General features: G+C 40.7%; 1 pseudogene; it reads right to left on the bottom strand.

Moving 5' to 3' along the window:
- Positions 1-940: 940 nt before the first annotated feature.
- On the bottom strand, positions 941-8731 carry LOC128923378 (large subunit ribosomal RNA; annotated as a pseudogene).
- Positions 8732-14587: the final 5856 nt, after the last annotated feature.

Genomic DNA, 14587 nt, shown 5'->3' on the forward strand with positions numbered 1-14587 from the left:
TTTGCTGGATATTTGTAATTCTGCGAGAAGATTTTCATGCGTAAACTTATTACGCTTTTTGTACCAATTCTTCATCCACTCCGCCTTCTTCTTTTTCAATTTTTTTTTTTTTTTCATAAGAATTGCAGCACATGCCAATAATAGATAATCATCATCCGACGATGACATGATGACCGTTCGTTACGAGCTCAAAACTAAACTGATGTTTGACGTGTTAATTTGAACGTTTGCGGGCAACACACGATTGAACATCACTAACACATATGCACTGTTTGACGCAATTATTTGATCGTCTCCAGGGCACTTTATGCGGATTGTGGCTAGACGTTCATACACCGGGGTGAATGCCAGGACTCGGCGACGTAGTCTCTCTCCCACCACAAATCCAACACCAAATTTGCGCTCCTTTATATGGCCGCTGTAGTAGATGTCACAAGGACCCACCTTCTTCCGTCCTTGTCCCGTCCATCGCACTTCTTGGACGGCGGTGATGTCAGCCTTTAGTTGTATGAGGACATCAACCAGCTGGGCAGAGGCACCTTCCCAATTAAGAGTCCGGACATTCCAGGTGCATGCCCTCAAATCATGATCCTTAGTACGTTTGCAGGGGTCGTCATCAAAAGGGGGGTTTCTCATCCGAGGCTCGGTGTTTGTTTTCATTGGGGAAATTTTTTTATGTGGTGGGTCCCAAGCCCTACGCACAACCGCACAAGCGGGCTTCGCCTTCTCACTTTAGCTCGCCTCCAAACGGATGTCTGTTAGCTACCCAGGGGATACTTGGTCTAAAACCGGAAGTCGTGAGCTGCTTGAGTCATATGCAAAAGAATCGTTCCTGGCCACTCCCAAGAGAATGGCAATCAGAAACTTTCCTCACTTGCGTGAACTTCTACATATGACCCCATCCCCCCATATACATATAAATAGTTTATAAACAGTTTGATCGAATCATCAAGCAAAGGATAAGCTTCAGTGGATCGCAGTATAGCAGCTGCTCTACCACTTACAACACCTTGCCAGTTACCAAAGTCGTTTACAATTGATTCTAGGCATTGACATTGTATTAAATAATGTTTTAATAAGTAACTAGCGCGTCATACAGGTGATATTTAATCCTCCCGCATTTGCTATGTTACAAATAACATTGGCATCACATATATCCATTGTCGTTTATAAATAAAATTTATAAACTTTAAATGGTTTAGAGAAGCCATACAATGCAATTGCCCCATATTTATCATTGCAGTCCAGCACGGATACGACCTTAGAGGCGTTCAGGCATAATCCAACGGACGTAGCATCATACCACTGTTCGCTCGAACAAGTATTGTACCATTGGTCCGTACCTGCGGTTCCTCTCGTACTACGCAGGAATGCTGTCGCAATAACAATTGTCATTAGTAGGGTAAAACTAACCTGTCTCACGACGGTCTAAACCCAGCTCACGTTCCCTTGAATGGGTGAACAATCCAACGCTTGGTGAATTTTGCTTCACAATGATAGGAAGAGCCGACATCGAAGGATCAAAAAGCGACGTCGCTATGAACGCTTGGCCGCCACAAGCCAGTTATCCCTGTGGTAACTTTTCTGACACCTCTTGTTAAAAACTCTTTACACCAAAAGGATCGATAGGCCGAGCTTTTGCTGTCTCTGTGTGTACTGAACACCGAGATCAAGTCAGCATTTGCCCTTTTGCTCTATGTGTGGTTTCTGTCCGCACTGAGCTGGCCTTGGGACACCTCCGTTACTATTTGAGAGATGTACCGCCCCAGTCAAACTCCCCACCTGGCAATGTCCTTGAATTGGATCATACCTGAGTGTTGGAGTTATACCAAATTTTAATTATAACAATAACACCGAAATGCTATCATTTCATTAAAATATGTTTACAATTATATAACAAACTCGTGGTACTTTGATCAAGAAGCTTGCATCAAAACCCAATACCATAAGATATATAAATATACCCATATAATGGCTAAGCAATGATACACGTTCCACTTAATCAAGTAAGTAAGGAAACAATAAGAGTAGTGGTATTTCATTGTTGATACATAACCGAAATTATAAATCTCCCACTTATGCTACACCTCTTATGTCTCCTTACACTGCCAGACTAGAGTCAAGCTCAACAGGGTCTCTTTCCCTGTTAATTATTCCAAGCCCGTTCCCTTGGCTGTGGTTTCGCTAGACAGTAGATAGGGACATCTAAAGCCAATATTAACGTGAGTACCTGCCGATGACGGCCTAACCTCACGGTGCTCAAAAGCACAGCGGATCAATAAAATGCGATGATCAGCGCCCCGAAAAATGCAATGCATTATTCAGTACCAATTGGCGTGTGGAATGGACACACTAACCACCTTGGTGGGGTTCGAGGCCTATCTAAAACCTCTGCCGTACTTTGGGTCCGGCACCCGGTTGCAATGCAACTCCACATTGAGTGACAAATATCACTCTCCCCGCATTCGGGTATTAAACCACAACCACCACGATACTCCCCGAGGGGCCAGTCCGCACGAGTAGGTTGGAGCGAACACCAAAGGCTCCTACTCCCCGTGGTACCAGAATTAAGTCTCCGGTCAGACCTCGTAGCCACAAAACTACTACCAGTTGAGCTTCCATACTGCTCTGGACTGGTGACCAGGGGTTGGACCCCATTCTCTCATCCAATACACACACAATACACACACCATTCACACAAAGAAACTATACTTAGTTTCCAGCTAATTGTCTTCGCCGCTTAAACACCTCACGCGCAAACACACCAAATAATTCTAATCGTTCGGCATCCCAACTAGCGGAGATCACACCACTAACATCTAACCGTCCATCAGTCCAACTAATCCCCATACCCCCAAGGTCCCTAATGTCCGAGTACATCGGGCATTCAGCAATAACATGCACCCAATCCTCAACACGCGCCCCACACATACATTCCATTCCATCAGAGAGGTGCCTCTGATGCGATAAAGCATTCAAAGGCCCATGCCCCGTAAATAGGAAACCCAGACTCAGACAGAATCTGAAATCTGGGTTTTCCCCAACAAACCCAACATCCCGAATGTACTCATAAGTCACACGACCGTAAGGACTATTATCCCAACGGTCTTGCCACCTACTCCTAACCCTGTCATCTAGAAGCCTCTTGCTTTCTAGATATCCCAACCTCTCCACATCATCGTCAGAAATCCATTCATTCCGCAGCAATAACACACTCAAACCCCTTCTCAACCTGAAAGAAACAGCACGCTGTAAAACAATCAGGTCAAGAGGGGGCACACCCAATAAAACCTGCAACGCATCCGTAGAAACGGTGCGACATACAGGCAAACAGGCAAGCATCATGCAACGCTGTATAGAAAGAAGTTTTCGACGACCCGAAACCATCGTAGCCACCTTCCACCATATAAGAGATCCATAAGTGGCACAGGCTACAAACAAACCTCGATATATGGAGCGAACAGCACGACGCCCGAGACCCCAATCACTCCGTAAAACGCGCCTGACACTACCAACAATCGCCTGCAGCCCCCGCTTCACATTCACTAAGTGTGGAGTAAAACACATTCTTTCACTCATGGTCAACCCCAGATATTTGACTTGCGTCACATACCTGATGCTGACCCCATTCACACGGACAACCGGTGGACGACCCGGTGACAGTCTACCCTTTAAGAGCATTGCCACCGTTTTATCCATCGATATGCCAACCCCCACACCCACACCCCTATTATGAGCAATCTCCAACAATTGCCCTCCTACCCTTTCAATCTCAGACCTCGAACAGCCTTCGACCAAAAGAAGTAGGTCATCCGCATACGCACAACACCTACAGAGTTGTTCGAGCTGTCCAAGCAATGAGTCCATCATGAGGTTCCAAATATATGGACCACAGATGGATCTCTGCGGGCAGCCACGAACCACTCCAATCTCCACACTCCCATTCATACCAACAATAGAGGCTTTCCTGTCCGAAAAGAAGCTCCGCCAGAGACTAATTTCCGAACAGTTAAGTTCCTCTAGCCGTTGAATCACTCGATCCCAGATTAGGTAGTCAAACGCCCCCTTGAAGTCAGCAAATATGCCAAGGACATGGTTGGTATTCTCCCTCACAGCATTCTGAACATACATCCAGGCATCTTCTACACTGCGTCCTTTCCTGAACCCATACTGCCTATTCGACCTCAAATCCCGCGTTAGCTCCTGAAGCCGTTCCACCATAACTCTTTCCAGCACTTTTCCAAGCACTGGAAGGAGACTGATGCCCCGATAAGAACGAGGTTCACTCCTGATCTTATCAGGAGACTTCAGGAGAGGAACAACCCTGGCACTTTTCCACTCACGTGGAAAATATCCCTCACAAATGCACTTATCATAAATGACCTCCAAGTATTCCGGAATGAACTTCCACAAGCATTTGCACATCTCTCCGTTCAGACCATCAAAACCTGGAGACCGTTTAGACCTGACCAGGCCAAAGGCATATCCCAGCTCCCCATCATCTAATGGAGGAACAGGTACCTCAAGTGCATGGGGTGCCTGAACCTCAGCCCTGGGAAAGAACGCTCCTAACAGAACCACAGCACACTCTCTCCACGTTAATAACACAGTGTCACCAACACGAAGAGAGGTGATATCCTCCCTCTTACGACCCCTGCAGATCTTATAGACCTGACCCCAGGGGTCATCCCTATTGTCATTCACAAAACTCCTCCACTCTTCTTCTTTAATTTTCACAATCATATCTTTATATTCATTCATCGCACAACTAAAATCATACCTACTCTGGGATAGCCTATCAGAATTGAACCGCCGAGCACGTTGAAACTTTCGTCTCAACCGCCGGACAGTCCTCCTCTTCAAGGTTAACTCATGCGTCCACCACTTAATTTTTCTAACCCTAAAACTTCCACACTTCCTGAACAATCTGTCATTCACACCCCACACCAACTCACACAGCCGAGCAATTTGCTCATCCACCTCCAGATCATCAAACACTCTAAGCGGTATTTCTAACACCGCTTCCCTTACACTCTGTCCATATCGGTTCCAGTCAATACCAGAGGTACGCCATCGCCGCAATGGACTCACACACACCAAAGGAGGGGAACGAGGAGCAACCACAATTTGGATCAAATTATGATCACTCAGACCCCACCCTCCTCTAACCTCCCACATAAAATCAAACACTCTACTTGCTGCCTCATTCATAAGCGTCACGTCAATATCACTCACACCCCTAGGCCCTTCAAACGTATACATATCACTCTGCTCATTCAGAATGTGAAGGCCCTTAGCCAACACCCATTCATTCATTACCTCGCCTCGAACGTGGCTTTGATATCCAGACGAATGTCTGGATACCTTACTAAACCACATCGAGGACGGGGCATTCGCATCCAACCCTAGGACTAATGGGCTACCACTCGCCAGAAGTAGTAACTTATCCATATAGCCCAGGTAGGGCTCTAGGGGCTCGCTAAATTTGCAATACAAACTAGCGACAATCATTCTACCGAACTCCCCCTCTATAGACACACACACCCCCTGTTGTGACGAAGCCAAGACTACACAATCGTAGCCGGAATCATTCACAACTATTGCAGCATTAACCCCAAGGTCCGTAAAGACCCTAAAACCTCCAGGAAGACCCCGAACCACACCATTGGTGGCGTAAGGCTCCTGGAGTAAGGCACTGCCACACCCCCCCCTCAATCATACAACCCCCCAACTCACACATAACGGCATACGACCCCTGTCAATTAAGCTGAAAAATCCCCCCCCATCAGTGTCTGGAGAGGGCACGCTCAACAACCCCACAGTAAATCGGGCAGACAGCTGACATCATAAGATGCCCAGCTGGCCTACCCTTAAATGCGCAGTTGCGACAATGGAGGGCATTGCCACAACCGGCAGCTCTATGTCCTTCTTGACCGCACCGCCTACAAACATCTGATTTGGCCCTACACTCAGCCACTCTATGGTCAAAACCCATACACCGGAAGCAGCCAGCAACTGGGCTATCCGGTCGAACCCTGAAGGAGAACCACTTTATGTAGCACCTTCCCGCCTCCAAAAGGAGTAGATAGGGACAGTAGGAATCTCGTTAATCCATTCATGCGCGTCACTAATTAGATGACGAGGCATTTGGCTACCTTAAGAGAGTCATAGTTACTCCTGCCGTTTACCCGCGCTTACTTGAATTTCTGCACTTTGACATTCGGAGCACTGGGCAGAAATCACATTGTGTCAACACCCGTTAGGGCCATCACAATGCTTTGTTTTAATTAGACAGTCGGATTCCCCAAGTCCGTGCCAGTTCTGAATTGATTGTTAATTGATAATCGTTATAATTAAATAAGAATATATATCTTGCGATATAATTATTATAAAATTTTAGCAAGAAAGTTCCACAATTGGCTACGTAACTATTATCCGGGGAACAAGAACCGAAATTCTCTATTTACCCAGAACGAGTACATAAACCATGGTATTGCTTCCCAATCAAGCCCGACTATCTCAATCTTCAGAGCCAATCCTTATCCCGAAGTTACGGATCTAATTTGCCGACTTCCCTTACCTACATTATTCTATCGACTAGAGACTCTTCACCTTGGAGACCAGCTGCGGATATTGGTACGGCCTGTTGAGAAGTTTGCGTAACCCCACCATAAATTTTCAAGGTCCGAGGAGAAAATATCGACAAAACAGTAAATGTCATGCTCTTCCAGTCCATCTACCATATCTCTCTTCGAAAGACTTCCATGGTAGTACGACTATAAAACAGAAAAGAAAACTCTTCCGATACCTCTCGACGGCTTCTTTATGGTCGTTCCTGTTGCCAGGATGAGCACAAGGCCCATTTTTAATAACAAACGGATACTCAACAGGTTACGGAATTGGAACTGTATTCCTTTCGTTCAAAATTATTCAAGTGTTTAATTACTATGAAGAAAACATAATATATTCTCAACAATTCATTAAAACTTTGAAAATTTTCGGCTTTCGCCTTGAACTTAGGACCGACTAACTCGTGATCAACCACTGTTCACACGAAACCCTTCTCCACTTCAGTCCTCCAAGGTCTCATTCGATTATTTGCTACTACCACCAAGATCTGTACCAATGGCGGCTCCATGCAGGCTTACGCCAAACACTTCTAAGCACACCACACACTCACTAAAGTTTCAAAATTTATAATCCAACCGAAATTGTATTATAAATCATGTACTTTAGCGGTAATGTATAGGTATACAACTTAAGCGCCATCCATTTTAAGGGCTAGTTGCTTCGGCAGGTGAGTTGTTACACACTCCTTAGCGGATTACGACTTCCATGTCCACCGTCCTGCTGTTTTAAGCAACCAACGCCTTTCATGGTATCTGCATGAGTTGTTAATTTGGGCACCGTAACATTACGTTTGGTTCATCCCACAGCGCCAGTTCTGCTTACCAAAAGTGGCCCACTGGGCACATTATATCATAACCTCAACCTTCATATCAAGAAAGGTGAGGTTCTTACCCATTTAAAGTTTGAGAATAGGTTAAGGTCGTTTCGACCCTAAGGCCTCTAATCATTCGCTTTACCAGATAAGATTATTTTACATAATATTTAAATGCACCAGCTATCCTGAGGGAAACTTCGGAGGGAACCAGCTACTAGATGGTTCGATTGGTCTTTCGCCCCTATACTCAATTCTGACAATCGATTTGCACGTCAGAACTGTTTCGGTCTTCCATCAGGGTTTCCCCTGACTTCAACCTGATCAAGTATAGTTCACCATCTTTCGGGTCACAGCATATATGCTCAAGGTACGCTCCAGTTAGATGTATAAATAATAATAAATTATCATTATACATAACTATATGGAACGCCCCGGGATTGAATTAATAGTAAAATATTTCACTAAAAATTAATCCCATTATATAAAAGTTAAGTTAATTTCGCTATTAGATTTAATATAACCCAATGACTTGCACATATGTTAGACTCCTTGGTCCGTGTTGCAAGACGGGTCCCGAAGGTATCCTGAATCTTTCGCATTGTTAATCATATAAATGCATACAATTAATATTAAAATCAATGATAATAATATTATTGTAAAATTCAAAAGAATTTAAGCATTATATATGTAAAATCTATCAACACTTTATCAAATCATCAGTATTTATTCTATGTTAATAAGCTAAAAGCAAATTAATTTGAATAAACTTAACACCAATGATCTTTTGATAAATATTTTATTATGTTAATAGATTACAATGTCCTTATATGAAAAAAATGCACACTATTACTATAATATTATAAAGTTTCACGTACTATTTAACTCTCTATTCAGAGTTCTTTTCAACTTTCCCTCACGGTACTTGTTTACTATCGGTCTCATGGTTATATTTAGTTTTAGATGGAGTTTACCACCCACTTAGTGCTGCACTATCAAGCAACACGACTCTTTGGAAATATCTTTCTAATAATCATTAACGTTATACGGGCCAGGCACTCTCTATGGGTAAATGGCCTCATTTAAGAAGGACTTAAATCGTTAATTTCTCATACTAGATATTAAGATATTCCATACACTGCATCTCACATTTGCCATATAGACAAAGTGACTTAGTGCTGAACTATTTTCTTTTCGCTCGCCGCTACTAAGAAAATCCTTGTTAGTTTCTTTTCCTCCCCTCATTAATATGCTTAAATTCAGGGGGTAGTCTCATATGAGTTGATGTTGTATAAAAATATTTATATTTATTTTATATTTTATCTTTTTGCTATTTTAAAGAAACATACATAATTATTTCTTAACACCAATAATTTTCTTAATAATAAATATTCAATCTTTTCATCCCGCGTACTACTTCATTATAACAACAATATTATTTTCTTGCTTTTTTACATTAAAGGCAATCCTAGAATAAAATAATATTTTATGCTAGACGTTCCTCTAAATGTATATATTATTTGAAATAATATTGAAATTTTATTGTTTTTGGGAATACTAAGATTGTTATCTATATATATAAAAAGAAGTTACATTTCCTTGGTAGTCTTATAACTCAAGAACCGCCGAATCGATTGACACAAAAATTTTAGAGTTCGTTCCTACCTATAAGGAGGTGGTTTGTGTGAAGTTTGTTTGGAATCGGTGCAGCCGTTCCTGAGTTTGACATTTTTTGTGAGTAAATACACTGTACCAAAATCAAGTATTTTCAATACGATTTATCAATTTTCCATCGTGCTCTCATTGCGAACAGAATATTAATTTGCTGTCATTGGAATTCAGTTGACAGTTTTCTTATGTGCTTTGAGTTCTTTTATATCTTGCTCTCATTTTGAATAAACATACTTTTGGTGAGTGTTAACCATGTGTTTCTTTTTTAATTGTATTATAATTGCTTCATTTTTATATATATAGTTCAATTGCCAGCACAATTTATTTGCACAATTGAGGTTATGTCCAGTGTGAGTGTATGTGAATTCATATTTCCATGCACACACATTGAAGTTTGAATTAAATGTATAATTTTTTCTAGAAATAATTTTCAATGTATTGCTTTTACATTCAATTAGTTATACACTGTACTGAAAGAATGCCACGTTCAAGACGATTGGCAGACGTTCACGTCAATCAAATGCTACAGCGTTAAATCGAAGATCACAAAGTGAAGAAGATTGTGTTCAACGAAATGAAATGGAAACACAACGACACAGACGGAGAACTTACTTGGATAATAGTGAAGCACCAAGAAACCGTCGTGGGCGTACGTCCGTTTATGATATACGTCAAATGGAACACGCGGCTTTCAATTACGATGCCACCATTGATTACAGCATGTATGCCTACATTGGCCAGATGAATATAGAATGTATAAATTTCAAAGCATTTAAATTCATAAACGAAACGCCTGTGTTGTGCTGGTGGGAAAGTCAAATTACCGGTGCTAGAACTTCCGCCAGAACTTTTGCATTCATTGGTTTTTGGTAATTCGCCAACATCAAAGCATTTCCTCATAAATATTCAAAAATACAATTCATGCTTTCAAATGACATCTTTTGGAGCTACAAATATTATAAAAGATGGATTTATGCCGACGTTTAAGGTGATTTCTTCATGTGGAATTAGCAATATAATTTTTAATTTATGTGCCGTCCCTGTGTTCGATGTTTTTAGAAATTAAGATCCGTTATCATCTACATATATTTCTCGACCGTTACAGATTCAAGGTCAAATATACCATAGAGCTGGGTCTTTGCTACCATTACCAGATGGTGATCATAAATTTTTGCAAATATATTTCATTGATGAAGGAGAATCGTGAATTAAATAAGCGCTGTGCAATTTCGACGAATACGAGAAGATCAATCGTGAATGAATTGCAAACATTTTTTCATCAACACAATGAATTGGTGATATTTTTTGAAGTGGCACTGGAACGGATGCCCTCCGATGGCCACAAAATCATAATAAAAGACGATAAAACACCAATTGGGGAGCACACCAGACGATTCAATGCACCTACGATTGATGAAGTAGCCATTGTTGTGGTTGGCGAACAGTTTCAGTCACGAGACATTGTTTTGTATCGTAGAAATGAGAATTTACAACTTATTTCAGAACTCCATCGCTGTTATGATGCATTGCAATACACCATTTTGTTTTGGAGAGGGGACGATGGCTATCACATCAACATACCAATGATAAATCCAACAACTGGTACATATACATTTTATTTTGTTTAACACGTTCGCGTTCATTTGAATTTAGCGGGTGGCTGCCAGATAATCACTTAATTTTTCCATACAAAATTGAAGAGCGGGAATTCCCGCTTTTTTCTACAGGTTAATTTTTTTAAATAGTCTGAACAAATTAGGGAATTCCCGCCATTACCACATGAATTTCCTATGCACTTTTGTCGGGATTTCCCGCATTTTGTTTTAATGAAACTTCCCCTCAACAAACCACAAATTACTGGCACGTTAACTTTGAATGGGGATTCCCCAAATTAAATTTGTTTGAATTGCGGTTGGCCTGTCAGGGATGGTAGTTCACGACTTTACCAACACTAAAAATGTGCAGTGATAAGAAGTTAACCATTTTTGACGGTAGAAAAGCCCTATTTAAATAGCGCGGGAATTCCCGCAATTGTTTTATTGAAGGAAACATGAATGACGGGAATTCCCGCAATTTACGCGAATGTGCTAAATATGATTTATATCTCATTTTCATTCGCTAATTAATTTTTGCAATACAGGTCAAGAATCAACAAAAAAAAGTCAGTGCGATGAATTTTTATTCGTACCGATTGATGATTCGCCCTCAAGAAACAAATTTTATTTTGCGATGCAATCAACTTTCGCATCAATATAGCGTCGATATGTACGCCAAAATTTAAAGTGAGCAATTAAATTTCATCCGTTACAATCAAGCCCGATTAAGATCAGAGGAATACATACATTTGCGTGACGCAATAATCAATGATGTAAATGTGAATGATATCGGCCGTTTAACAATTTTACCATCATCATATGTTGGTAGCCCACCTCATATGCATGAATATACGCAAGATGCGATGACATATGTACGAAATTATGGACGACCGGATCTATTCATAACATTTACGTGCAACCCGAAGTGGGTCGATGTGTCTGATTGTTTACTTGATGGTCAGGTGCCAAAAGATCGGCATGACATAACTGCCCGTGTATTCCATCAAAAATTGAAAAAATTAATGGATCTAATTGTCAAACTCCGTGTATTTGGAGAAGTGCGGTGCTTTATGTATACCATAGAGTGGCAAAAAAGAGGCTTACCTCACGCACATATTTTGATTTGGTGCGTAAACAAAATAACCCCTGATATGATTGATACCATCATATCGGCCGAAATTCCAGATCAAACCATCGACTCAGGATTATTCGAAGTTGTCACGAAAAATATGATTCACGGTCCCTGTGGTGATATTAATCGAAATTCACTTTGTATGATTGATGGTAAATGTTCGAAACGTTTTCCAAAGCAATTGATTGCTGAAACAATTACAGGAGATGATGGATATCCACAGTATCGTCGACGATCAACTGAAGACAACGGTAAATTAACTGTAATTAAAATTAAAAATCAAGATGTTGAAATCGATAACCGGTGGATAGTTCCGTACTCACCGATGCTGTCAAAAATGTTCAACGCTCACATCAACGTAGAATATTGCAATTCTGTAAAATCAATCAAATATATTTGCAAGTATGTGAATAAGGGCAGCGATATGGCTGTTTTTGGAGTGGCTCCTGAGAATAATCATAACGAAATTTTGCAGTACCAAATGGGGCGCTATATTAGTAAGAATGAGGCTGTATGGCGTATTTTATCGTTTCCAATTCATGACAGACATCCGGTTGTTGTACATTTGGCAGTTCATCTTGAAAACGGCCAACGTGTTTACTACACTGCTGCAAATGCCGAACAAAGAGTAATAGAGCCACCAGTAACTACACTGACAGCTTATTTCCAGTTATGTGAAACTGATGAATTTTCCAGGACTTTGCTATATTCGGAAGTGCCTCACTATTTCACATGGAATGCATCAACAAAAAAATTTCAACGTCGCAAACAAGGCACACCTATTGATGGTTATCCAGGTATTTTTCGAACAGATGCTTTGGGACGCATTTATACAGTTAGTCCAGCTAATGTTGAATGTTTTTACTTGCGACTTTTGTTGGTGAACATACTTGGACCTCAATCATTCCAACATTTACGAACTGTTAATGGTCAATTGTGCGCAACATACCGTGAAGCATGTCAACACTTGCATTTGCTGGAAGATGATACGCATTGGGATGCTACGCTTCGTGATGCATCAATTGTTTCTCCACCAATTCAAATTCGTATGTTATTTGCGATCATAATATCAACATGTTTTCCATCAAATCCACTGGAATTGTGGAATAAATACAAAGAGTTCATGGCTGAAGACATTTTGATTCGACTTCGACATCGTTCCAATGATCCTGCATTGCTGCTGACATTGGAAATGTATAATGAAGCCTTGATAATGATGGATGATTTGTGCTTTACGATTGCAAATAAGGCATTAGGGCAATTAGAATTGACTCCACCAAATCGTCCAATGCATGATTTATTTGAACGAGAATTGCAACGCGAACTGCAATTCGATCGTAATGAATTGCGTGCGTTCGTACAAACGTATACTCCACAATTAAATGATCAACAAAAATATGTATATGACACAGTGATGCAAACTGTCAATGACAACACTGGAGCACCGGCACTGGAAAAACATTTTTGATTTCATTAATACTGGCAACGATTCGGTCGGAACAAAAAATCGCATTGGCACTTGCTTCTTCCGGAATTGCAGCTACATTACTTGATGGCGGCCGCACAGCACATTCCGCCTTGAAATTGCCATTGAACATGCAAGCAATTGAAACACCAACATGCAATATTTCAAGGAGTTCTGGAAACAAACATCCATTATTTTATGGGACGAATGTCCAATGGCCCATAAAAAATCTTTGGAAGCCTTAAATCCAACATTACAAGATTTGAGACGGAGTTTACAGCTGTTTGGCGGTGCATTAATATTGTTATCTGGTGATTTTCGTCAAACGTTGCCTGTTATTCCGAGATCAACACCAGCTGATGAAATTAATGCATGTTTGAAATGTTCATTTTTGTGGGCACACGTACAAATGCTTTCGTTGACGACCAATATGCGTGTGCGTTTTCAAAATGATTCTTCAGCACGTGAGTTTTCAAAGCAATTGCTGAAGATTGGCGATGGAAAAATGGCAAGTGATCAAAATTGCTTTATCACGTTACCGAAAAATTCTCAATAATTGTATCATCAAAAGAAGAACTCATTGATCGCGTTTTTCCAAATATTGCTCAAAATTATAATAACCATGATTGGTTACGAGAACGTGCAATTTTAGCACCAAAAAATGTCAATGTCAATGAAATCAATTTCCACATCCAGGAAAAATTACCTGGTAATTCGGAAACGTATAAATCCATTGATACTGCTATGAATGATGAAGACGTAGTCATTTATCCGGTTGAATTTTTAAATTCTTTGGAACCACCAGGCATGCCACCGCATATGTGAATTTGAAAGTTGGTTCATCGATTATACTTCTTCGAAATCTTAATGCACCGAAACTTTGTAATGGGACGAGACTTTCAGTGAAGAAATTGATGCCAAATTTAATTCAAGCAACAATTCTCACTGGCAAAGCAAAATTGTACTAATACCGCGCATCCCATTAATACCAACGGACATGCCATTCGAATTTAAACGTCTTCAATTTCCTGTTCGGCTATCTTTTGCTATGACCGTCAACAAAGCCCAAGGGCAAACGCTCCAGGTGTGTGGAGTTAATTTAGAGGAAGCTTGCTTTTCTCACGGTCAACTGTACGTTGCATGTTCAAGAGTTGGAGCCACGAAAAATTTGTTTATTTATGCACCACAAAATAAAACAAAAAATGTTGTGTATACAATTGTATTAAATTGAATATTGCTTTTATTTTTCATTATTGTGTTAAGAAATCAAATCTTTTAAGCAA

Source organism: Zeugodacus cucurbitae, chromosome X (assembly GCF_028554725.1).
Source record: "Zeugodacus cucurbitae isolate PBARC_wt_2022May chromosome X, idZeuCucr1.2, whole genome shotgun sequence".
Lineage (NCBI taxonomy): Eukaryota > Metazoa > Arthropoda > Insecta > Diptera > Tephritidae > Zeugodacus > Zeugodacus cucurbitae.